Raw genomic sequence first — 11,361 nt, forward strand, 5'->3', positions numbered from 1 at the left:
AGTTTCTGTTCAGCTCCTGCCCTTCCAGGTAATGAGGAGAAGTATCTCCAACAGGACTTGGCAACTGCTGCGACTCCCTGGGCGGAGCTAATGCTTGATATAAATGCTCAGTGCGCAACCCTGACACGACCAAATCTGTTCTTAGCTATCTCTGCTGTTACTCTTACTGCCGGCATCTCCCTTCTTTGAGTTAAAGGAATGGCTAACTTTGGCGCCCAGTTTAACAAGGCCATGGCCGGTGCGGAAAATGAAGCAGCAAATGCAGGTAATCAAGTTATTCTGAAATAAAAGCCTAGCTCCATTGTTGCCTCATCTGATCCATAATTGCATTCGACACCAGAACAATGCCAGGTTTGATCCCGTGTCTGCGTGGGTTTCCTCGGGTGCTCCAGTTTCCTCCCACAGTCTCAAAGATGTGCGGGTTAGATGGATTGGTCATGCTAAATTGCCCCTTAGTGTCAGGGGTACTAGGGGTTAATGCGTAGGGGTTAGAGGCATTGGGCCTGGGTCAGTGCAGGCTCAACTGGCCAAATGGCTTCTGCACTGTAGGGATTCTACGATCCCTGGCGCACGTTGAGTTTGCCAGTGTCAGTTAAACGTGGCCGGCTCAATGATAAATCAATGGGAAAATAGAGCACTGGGTGAGCTGCTCCCAATTATTTTGACTCAAGTGAGCATCTCGTGTGCTTTTACAGAAAGCCGTTTCATTTTGGTAATCTGATCCAGTGCTTCTGCTGGCTTCTACATGTTTGGTTAAAGCCACGCGGCGATACTGAAACCCAGACAGAGTGAAGGGAGAATTACACAGAAAATGATTTATCAGATATATTGATTAGACAGGGAGTCTATTAGATGTCTTCATTATAATGGCAGATGTATCACGGAATGTCACACAGCCAGAAAAGGTAAAGCTGAGACAACTGCCAATCAGTTTCAAGTCTAGACTCTTTGCTTTATTCTGAGTTTCTGATATTTTAACTTTCTTCTTTGTATTAAAGTGTCACGTTCCTCATTAATTTGCATTGCTTTGCTCAAGTGATTGGACTTCTCTTCCCTGGGACAGCTTCGGAAGCTGTTGTCACAGTTTGGTGGCACAGTGCTTAGCACTGCTGCCTCACAGCTCCGGGGACCCGGGTTCAATTCCAGCCTCGGGTCACTGTCTGTGTGGAATCTGCACATTCTCCCCGTGTCTGCATGGGTTTCTTCCGAATGCTCCGGTTTCCTCCCACAGTCCAAAGATGTGCAGTTTTGGTGGATTGGCCATGCTAAATTGCCCCTTAGTGTCCAAAGATTTATAGGTTAGGTGGATTGGCCATGCTAAATTGCCCCTTAGTATCCAAAGATTTATAGGTTAGGTGGATTGGCCATGCTAAATTGCCCCTTAGTGTCCAAAGATTTATAGGTTAGGTGGATTAGCCATGCCAAATTGCCCCTTAGTATCCAAAGATTTATAGGTTAGGTGGATTGGCCATGCTAAATTGCCCCTTAGTGTCCAAAGTTTTATAGGTTAGGTGGATTGGCCGTGCTAAATTGCCCCTTAGTGTCCAAAGATGTGTAGATTAGATTGATTGGCCATGGTAAAATCTCCCTTTGTGTCAAGGGGATTAGCGGGGTAAATTTGTGGAGTTCCGGTGATAGGGCCTGGGTGTGAATGTTGTTGGTGCAGACACGATGGGTCAAATGGCCTCCTTCTGCACTTTAGAGATTCTAGGATTAATGGCAAGTTCCCTAATCATTGTTGGAGAGCAATTCTAACTCCAGCAAGTCGCCCTCAAACTTCCATTGGGGCAAGATGTGCTTTTGTCTGAACAGGGTTTCCGCAGTTGCAGAAAAGCGAGCTTTTGAAGTGTCAGTTGTATATCTGGTTGCCACATTGACCTGGTTAGGCTGGGATTGTTTTCTTTAGAGCAGAGAAGGCTGAGGGAGGACATGATCAAGGTGTGTAAGATTATGCGGGGTATGGACAGGGTGAGTAAGAAGCAGCTGTTCCCCTTGGTTGAGGGGTCAATCACGAGGGGGCATTTTAGGGTGCGGGGCAGGAGATTCAGAGGGGATTTGAGAAAAAAGATTTTCACTCAGAGTGTGGTGGGAATCTGGAATGCACTGCCCGGGAAGGTAGTGGAAACCGAAAACCTGACAACCTTGAAAAAGTAACATAATATTCAAGAATATGGGACAAAGTGCTGGAAAATGGGATTAGCGTGACTTTAGTGGTAGTTATTGTCAGTGCAGACTCGATGGGCCAAAGGGCCTTTTCTGCCCTGTACGACTCTGTGACTCTGGTTCCAGTCTGGGTTGGCCACATGCTTCAGGGGAAAGTGATGCCTGATTGTTGAGATGTTGGGACAATTTGGGAATAAATGATTATGAATTGCCAAGACGTAATATCAGCCTGTTACATTGATGCATGTGGGATATAACAAACTGTTACAGTTTGAGATATAATAATATGTTTCCATTATGGATATGGGATATAACAGTGAGGCATGTAGAATCGAATAATGTTATAATGATGGTGTGTGGAACACAGCAGAATGTTACAGTGATGGGCTGATCAAAGAGTATTGCAGTGAGGGAGTTATGAAGAGGTGCGTGCTACAGGGAGGGTGTTGACACATATATATATATATGTGCTCTAAAGACAGACATGGGTGTGGTGTATAGCACGTATTAGAGATAGGAATGTGGGGTTTAACATGTATTAGAGACAGGGGTGTGGATTATATCGAGTATTAGAGACAGGGGTGTGGATTATATCGAGTATTAGAGACAGGGGTGTGGATCATATCAGAGTATTAGAGACAGGGGTGTGGATCATATCAGAGTATTAGAGACAGGGGTGTGGATCATATCAGAGTATTAGAGACAGGGGTGTGGATCATATCAGAGTATTAGAGACAGGGGTGTGGATCATATCAGAGTATTAGAGACAGGGGTGTTGATCATATCAGAGTATTAGAGACAGGGGTGTGGATCATATCAGAGTATTAGAGACAGGGGTGTGAATCATATCAGAGTATTAGAGACAGGGGTGTGGATCATATCAGAGTATTAGAGACAGGGGTGTGAATCATATCAGAGTTGTAGAGACAGGGGTGTGAATCATATCAGAGTATTAGAGACAGGGGTGTGAATCATATCAGAGTATTAGAGACAGGGGTGTGGATCATATCAGAGTATTAGAGACAGGGGTGCGGATTATATCGAGTATTAGAGACAGGGGTGCGGATTATATCGAGTATTAGAGACAGGGGTGCGGATCATATCAGAGTATTAGAGACAGGGGTGTGGATCATATCAGAGTATTAGAGACAGGGGTGTGAATCATATCAGAGTATTAGAGACAGGGGTGTGGATCATATCAGAGTATTAGAGACAGGGGTGTGGATCATATCAGAGTATTAGAGACAGGGGTGTGGATCATATCAGAGTATTAGAGACAGGGGTGTGGATCATATCAGAGTATTAGAGACAGGGGTGTGAATCATATCAGAGTATTAGAGACAGGGGTGTGGATCATATCAGAGTATTAGAGACAGGGGTGTGAATCATATCAGAGTATTAGAGACAGAGGTGTGAATTATATCAGAGTATTAGAGACAGGGGTGTGGATTATATCAGAGTATTAGAGACAGGGGTGTGGATTATATCAGAGTATTAGAGACAGAGGTGAAGATTATATCAGAGTATTAGAGACAGGGGTGTGGATTATATCAGAGTATTAGAGACAGAGGTGAAGATTATATCAGAGTATTAGAGACAGAGGTGTGGATTATATCAGAGTATTAGAGACAGGGGTGTGGATTATATCGAGTATTAGAGACAGGGGTGTGGATTATATCAGAGTATTAGAGACAGGGGTGTGGATTATATCAGAGTATTAGAGACAGAGGTGAAGATTATGTCAGAGTATTAGAGACAGAGGTGTGGATTATATCGAGTATTAGAGACAGGGGTGTGGATCATATCAGAGTATTAGAGACAGGGGTGTGGATCATATCAGAGTATTAGAGACAGGGGTGTGGATCATATCAGAGTATTAGAGACAGGGGTGTGGATCATATCAGAGTATTAGAGACAGGGGTGTGAATCATATCAGAGTATTAGAGACAGGGGTGTGGATCATATCAGAGTATTAGAGACAGAGGTGTGAATTATATCAGAGTATTAGAGACAGGGGTGTGGATTATATCAGAGTATTAGAGACAGAGGTGAAGATTATATCAGAGTATTAGAGCCAGAGGTGTGGATTATATCGAGTATTAGAGACAGGGGTGTGGATTATATCAGAGTATTAGAGACAGGGGTGTGGATCATATCAGAGTATTAGAGACAGGGGTGTGGATTATATCGAGTATTAGAGACAGGGGTGCGGATCATATCAGAGTATTAGAGACAGGGGTGTGAATCATATCGGAGTATTAGAGACAGGGGTGTGGATCATATCAGAGTATTAGAGACAGAGGTGAAGATTATATCAGAGTATTAGAGACAGAGATGTGGATTATATCGAGTATTAGAGACAGGGGTGTGGATTATATCAGGGTATTAGAGACAGGGGTGTGGATCATATCAGAGTATTAGAGACAGGGGTGTGGATTATATCAGAGTATTAGAGACAGAGGTGAAGATTATATCAGAGTATTAGAGACAGAGGTGTGGATTATATCGAGTATTAGAGACAGGGGTGTGGATTATATCAGAGTATTAGAGACAGGGGTGTGAATCATATCAGAGTATTAGAGACAGGGGTGTGGATCATATCAGAGTATTAGAGACAGGGGTGTGGATCATATCAGAGTATTAGAGACAGGGGTGTGGATCATATCAGAGTATTAGAGACAGGGGTGTGGATCATATCTGAGTATTAGAGACAGGGGTGTGGATTATATCGAGTATTAGAGACAGGGGTGTGGATTATATCTGAGTATTAGAGACAGGGGAGTGGATTATATCGAGTATTAGAGAAAGGGGTGCGGATCATATCAGAGTATTAGAGACAAGGGTGTGGAACATATCAGAGTATTAGAGACAGGGGTGTGGATCATATCAGAGTATTAGAGACAGGGGTGTGGATCATATCAGAGTATTAGAGACAGGGGTGTGGATCATATCAGAGTATTAGAGACAGGGGTGTGGATCATATCAGAGTATTAGAGACAGGGGTGTGAATCATATCAGAGTATTAGAGACAGGGGTGTGGATTATATCAGAGTATTAGAGACAGAGGTGTGGATTATATCAGAGTATTAGAGACAGAGGTGTGGATTATATCAGAGTATTAGAGACAGGGGTGTGGATCATATCAGAGTATTAGAGACAGGGGTGTGGATCATATCAGAGTATTAGAGACAGGGGTGTGGATCATATCAGAGTATTAGAGACAGGGGTGTGGATCATATCAGAGTATTAGAGACAGGGGTGTGGATCATATCAGAGTATTAGAGACAGGGGTGTGGATCATATCAGAGTATTAGAGACAGGGGTGTGAATCATATCAGAGTATTAGAGACAGGGGTGCGGATCATATCAGAGTATTAGAGACAGGGGTGTGGATCATATCAGAGTATTAGAGACAGGGGTGTGGATCATATCAGTGTATTAGAGACAGGGGTGTGAATCATATCAGAGTATTAGAGACAGGGGTGTGGATTATATCAGAGTATTAGAGACAGAGGTGTGAATTATATCGAGTATTAGAGACAGGGGTGTGGATTATATCAGAGTATTAGAGACAGGGGTGTGGATCATATCAGAGTATTAGAGACAGGGGTGTGGTTTATATCGAGTATTAGAGACAGGGGTGCGGATTATATCGAGTATTAGAGACAGGGGTGTAGATTATATCGAGTATTAGAGACAGGGGTGCGCATTATATCGAGCTTTAGGTACAGAAGTGTGGGTTATATTGAGTATTAGAGACAGGGGTGTTGACGTGTTACCCTGAGGGGTGTGCGCTATATTGGAGTGTTGTTACAGTGAGAGCTGTGGGGTATATCAGAGTGTTACAGTGAGGGGTGTGGGGTGTATCAGAGTGTTACAGTGAGGGGTGTGGGGTATATCAGAGTGTTACAGTGAAGGGTGTGGGGTATATTGGAGTGTTACAGTGAGGGGTGTGGGGTATATCAGAGTGTTACAGTGAAGGGTGTGGGGTATATTGGAGTGTTACAGTGAGGGGTGTGGGGTATATCAGAGTGTTACAGTGAAGGGTGTGGGGTATATTGGAGTGTTACAGTGAGGGGTGAGGGGTATATAGGAGTGTTGCAGTGAGGGGTACGGGGTATATTGGAGTGTTACAGTGAGGGGTGTGGGGTATATCAGAGTGTTACAGTGAGGGCTGTGGGGTATATTGGAGTGTTACAGTGATGGGTGTGGGGTATATCAGAGTGTTACAGTGAGGGGTGTGGGGTATATTGGAGTGTTACAGTGAGGGGTGTGGGGTATATCAGAGAGTGTTACAGTGAAGGGTGTGGGGTATATCCGAGTGTTACAGTGAGGGGTGTGGGGTATATCAGAGTGTTCCAGTGAGGGGTGTGGGGTATATCGGAGTGTTACAGTGAGGGGTGTGGGGTATATCAGAGTGTTACAGTGAGGGCTGTGGGGTATATCAGAGTGTTACAGTGAGGGCTGTGGGGTATATTGGAGTGTTACAGTGAGGGGTGTGGGGTATATCAGAGTGTTCCAGTGAGGGGTGTGGGGTATATCGGAGTGTTACAGTGAGGGGTGTGGGGTATATCGGAGTGTTGCAGTGAGGGGTCTGGGGTATATCAGAGTGTTACAGTGAGGGCTGTGGGGTATATCAGAGTGTTACAGTGAAGGGTCTGGGGTATATCAGAGTGTTACAGTGAAGGGTGAGGGGTATATTGGAGTGTTACAGTGAGGGGTGTGGGGTATATCAGAGTGTTACAGTGAGGGCTGTGGGGTATATCAGAGTGTTACAGTGAGGGCTGTGGGGTATATTGGAGTGTTACAGTGAGGGGTGTGGGGTATATCAGAGTGTTACAGTGAGGGGTGTGGGGTATATTGGAGTGTTACAGTGAGGGGTGTGGGGTACATCAGAGAGTGTTACAGTGAAGGGTGTGGGGTATATCCGAGTGTTACAGTGAGGGGTGTGGGGTATATCAGAGTGTTCCAGTGAGGGGTGTGGGGTATATCGGAGTGTTACAGTGAGGGGTGTGGGGTATATCGGAGTGTTGCAGTGAAGGGTCTGGGGTATATCAGAGTGTTACAGTGAGGGCTGTGGGGTATATCAGAGTGTTACAGTGAAGGGTCTGGGGTATATCAGAGTGTTACAGTGAAGGGTGAGGGGTATATTGGAGTGTTGCAGTGAAGGGTGAGGGGTATATTGGAGTGTTACAGTGAAGGGTGAGGGGTATATCAGAGTGTTACAGTGAAGGGTGAGGGGTATATTGGAGTGTTGCAGTGAAGGGTGAGGGGTATATTGGAGTTTTGCAGTGAGGGGTATATTGGAGTGTTACAGTGAAGGGTGAGGGGTATATTGGAGTGTTACAGTGAGGGTGTGGGGTATATTGGAGTGTTACAGTGAGGGGTGAGGCGTATGTTGGAGTGTTACAGTGAGGGTGTGGGGTATATCAGAGAATGTTACAGTGAGGGGTGAGGGGTATATTGGAGTGTTACAGTGAGGGTGTGGGGTATATCAGAGAGTGTTACAGTGAGGGGTGAGGGGTATATTGGAGTGTTGCAGTGAAGGGTGAGGGGTATATTGGAGTGTTACAGTGAGGGGTGAGGGGTATATTGGAGTGTTACAGTGAAGGGTGAGTTGTATATTGGAGTGTTACAGTGAGGGTGTGGGGTATATTGGAGTGTTACAGTGAGGGGTGAGGGGTATGTTGGAGTGTTACAGTGAGGGTGTGGGGTATATCAGAGAATGTTACAGTGAGGGGTGAGGGGTATATTGGAGTGTTACAGTGAGGGTGTGGGGTATATCAGAGAGTGTTACAGTGAGGGGTGAGGGGTATATTGGAGTGTTGCAGTGAAGGGTGAGGGGTATATTGGAGTGTTCCAGTGAAGGGTGAGGGGTATATTGGAGTGTTGCAGTGAAGGGTGAGGGGTATATTGGAGTGTTGCAGTGAAGGGTGAGGGGTATATTGGAGTGTTGCAGTGAAGGGTGAGGGATATGTTGTGTCAAAACCTGTCTTCTTTAATTGCATTGCTAAATGTCTTCATTCTGTCCCCAGCAAATACAGCACAAAAGGGGACCAGTCAAGTGCAGCAGGTTGTAAATAAAGGTACAGTCGAAACCTTCTTTCATTTATCTCCCTAATACTTGGTTTAATGGAAATGAGGGAAAAATCCCTCCATCTTTGTCCAATCTCCTCCACGTCGCCCTCAGCCGCCATCTTAGAAACAATGAAAGGTCTTACAGCACCGCAGGAGGGAATTTGTTGTCCGCACTGCCTGAGAAAGACCAATCCAGCCTCATCCCACTGTCCACTGGGATTTTGTAGGTTATGGCACTATAAGCACATATCTGAATAATTTTCTTACAGTCTTGAGGGTATCTTCCTCTACCACCTTTCTGGACCCCCCCATCACCCTTTGGGTGAAATCTCCTCAATTTCCCTCTAACCCGCACATGGTGGCACAGTGGTTAGCACTGCTGCCTCACAGCGCCAAGGACCCGGGTTCAATTCCAGCCTCGGTCACTGTCTGTGCAGAGTCTGCACATTCTCCCCATATCTGCGTGGGTTTCCTCCGGCTTCGGTTTCCTCCCACAGTCCGAAAGACGTGCTGGTTAGGGTGCATCGGCCGTGCTAAATTCTCCCTCAGTGTACCCGAACAGGCGCCGGAGTGTGGTGACTAGGGGATTTTCACACTAACTTCATTGCAGTGTTAATGTAAGCCTACTTGTAACACTAATAAATAAACCTAAACCCCTTTACCAATTAAAATCAAGACTTCTGGTTATGAACCTCCTGAAGGAACTATTCTCTTCATATTCATTCTGTCCAGACCCTTCATAATTTTACGCACCTCAATTAAATGTACTTTCAGTCTCCCCTCTTTCCCCCAAAAAACAATTCCAACCCATTCATTTTTACCTCACAGCTAACGTTCTCCATTCCTGGAGAATTCCTTGTAAATTTGCTCTGTATCCTCCCAAGGTGAGTCACATCTTTCCTGTACTGTGGTGAACGGGACTCTAGCTATGGTCTATTCATGTTTACTCAATCCTAGCAAAACCTCCCTGCTCTTATATTCTGTACCCCAGCTAAAGGGAAATCATCGAATGCCTATGGTGCAGAGAAAGGCCATTCAGTCTCCCCAACTCATAGGGTCAGAGAGTGCAGAAATGTTCACTCATTTAGGGAAGGAAATCTGCTGTCCTTGCCTGTCTGGCCTACATGTGACTCCAGAGCCACAGCAAATATGGTTGACTCTCAAATGAACTTGGGTAACTAGGGATGGGCAATAAATGCTGGCCAGTTAGCCACGCCCACGTCCCATGAATAAATTAAAAAAGTGCCTTTGGCCCATCGAGTTCTGCACCGACAATATCTACCACTAAAGGCCGCCAATCCCATTTTCTGCACTTGTCCCAAATGCCTGAATGTTATGATGTTTCAAGGGCTCATCCGAACATTTTTTAACGGTTGTAAGGTTTCCAGCCTCCACTACCTTCCCGGGCAGTGCATTCCAGATTCCCTCTGAGTGAAGAAGTGTTTTCTCAAATCCCCTCTGAATCTCCTGCCCCTCACCCTAAATCTATGCCCCCTCGTGATTGACCCCTCAACCAAGGGGAACAGCTGCTCCCTATTCACCCTGTCCATACCCCTCAGAATCTTATACACCTCAATCATGTCCCCCCTCAGCCTTCTCTGCTCTGGAGAAAACAACCCAAGCTTATCCAGTCTCTCCTTAGAGCTCACTGCTCCAGCCCAGGCAACATCCTGGTGAATCTCCTCTCCAGTGCACTCACATCCTTCCTATAGTGAGGTGACCAGAACTGTACACACTGGCCCAGCTCTGGCCTAACCAATGCTCTGCCCAACTCCAATGCGACCTCCCTGCTCTCATACTAGCATTCTATACCAGCATTCTATACCAGCATTCTATACCAGCATTCTATACCAGCAGTGTCACACTGTGGAACCTGTTCCGTTTTGCTTTTCAGACTAAGTTCTGTTGACTGCTCCAACGCTGTTCTTCCCGCCTGCTCTTCGCTATCCCTAAAAATCTTTCCCAAAGAGCGGCTTTTCCCACCCAACCCCACCAGCGGTGTATTTCCCAGTCATGGAGAAACCTCGCCATTGGCAGAATCTTCTGATCCTGTCAAAGTCATTGGTGTTTTGCGTGGCTCACCCGTCCCACCACGAGGGAATCCGCCACGGGCAGGGGGTCACCTCTGGTGGGACCAAAAGATCCCGCTGACAGGAAGGGCTGGAAAACCCTCCTCCCTCCCCTCCCCTCACTAAGTGTTCTGCTCAGTGGCAAAGGCAATAATGTTCATATCGTAGGATTCATATGTATCAGACTGGGTGGCACGGTGGCACAGTGGTTTGCACTGTTGCCTCACAGCGCCAGGGACCCAGGTTCAAATCTGGCTTGGGTCACTGTCTGTGTGGAGTTTGCACGTTCTCCCCGTGTCTGCGTGGGTTTCCTCCGGGTGCCCCGGTTTCCTCCCACACTCCAAAGATGTGTGGGTTAGGTGGATTGGCCATGCTGAATTGATCCTTAGTGTCAGGGGGATTAGCAGGGTAAATGCATGGGGTTGTGGGGATAGGGCCTGGGTGGGATTGTGGTCGCTACAGACTCAATGGGCCAAATGGCCTCCTTCTGCCCAGTGGGATTCTGTGATTCTATAATGTTGTTCATGGTAGGCTTTTATTCTTCCAGCTGTTGATCAAGGTTCTGCCTTTGTGAAGAAGGAAGGAGGTAAATTGGTTCAACAAGTGACCCAAAATGTGCCTGGTCTCGGCAACGACAGCACGAAGCAATAGCAAAGGATCACAGCCAAACTACAGCTCTTATTTTTGTAAAGAAATGAGTCCATTTAACTGAATAAAATATCCCAATAAAATAACTGGCATTCGCCTTTTGTTCAGTTTTTAAGAATGTTTAATTTGACCTCGACATTTCAAAGCAATTTCTCCTGATTTTTTTCCACTTTTTGCATTTCTCTGTGATTTCCCCCTCAACAACATCACCATCGAGTGTGTGTGAGTGTGAGTGTGAGTGAGTGTGTGAGTGTGTGTGTGAGTGAGTGTGAGTGAGTGTGTGTGAGTGTGTGTGAGTGTGTGAGTGTGTGAGTGAGTGAGTGTGAGTGACTGTGAGTGAGTGTGAGTGAGTGTGAGTGAGTGTGTGTGAGTGAGTGTGTGTGTGTGTGAGTGTGTGTGTGTG

General features: G+C 45.9%; 1 long non-coding RNA gene across 1 annotated transcript; it reads left to right on the forward strand.

Annotated features, from left to right (window-relative positions):
* Positions 1-110: 110 nt before the first annotated feature.
* Positions 111-11,048, forward strand: LOC144480332 (uncharacterized). The gene is made up of 3 exons (XR_013495646.1): positions 111-265; positions 8,199-8,249; positions 10,858-11,048. It is a non-coding gene; the product is annotated as an uncharacterized LOC144480332 (long non-coding RNA).
* The last annotated feature ends 313 nt before the right edge of the window (positions 11,049-11,361 follow it).

The sequence above is a fragment of the Mustelus asterias genome, chromosome 28 (assembly GCF_964213995.1).
Source record: "Mustelus asterias chromosome 28, sMusAst1.hap1.1, whole genome shotgun sequence".
Lineage (NCBI taxonomy): Eukaryota > Metazoa > Chordata > Chondrichthyes > Carcharhiniformes > Triakidae > Mustelus > Mustelus asterias.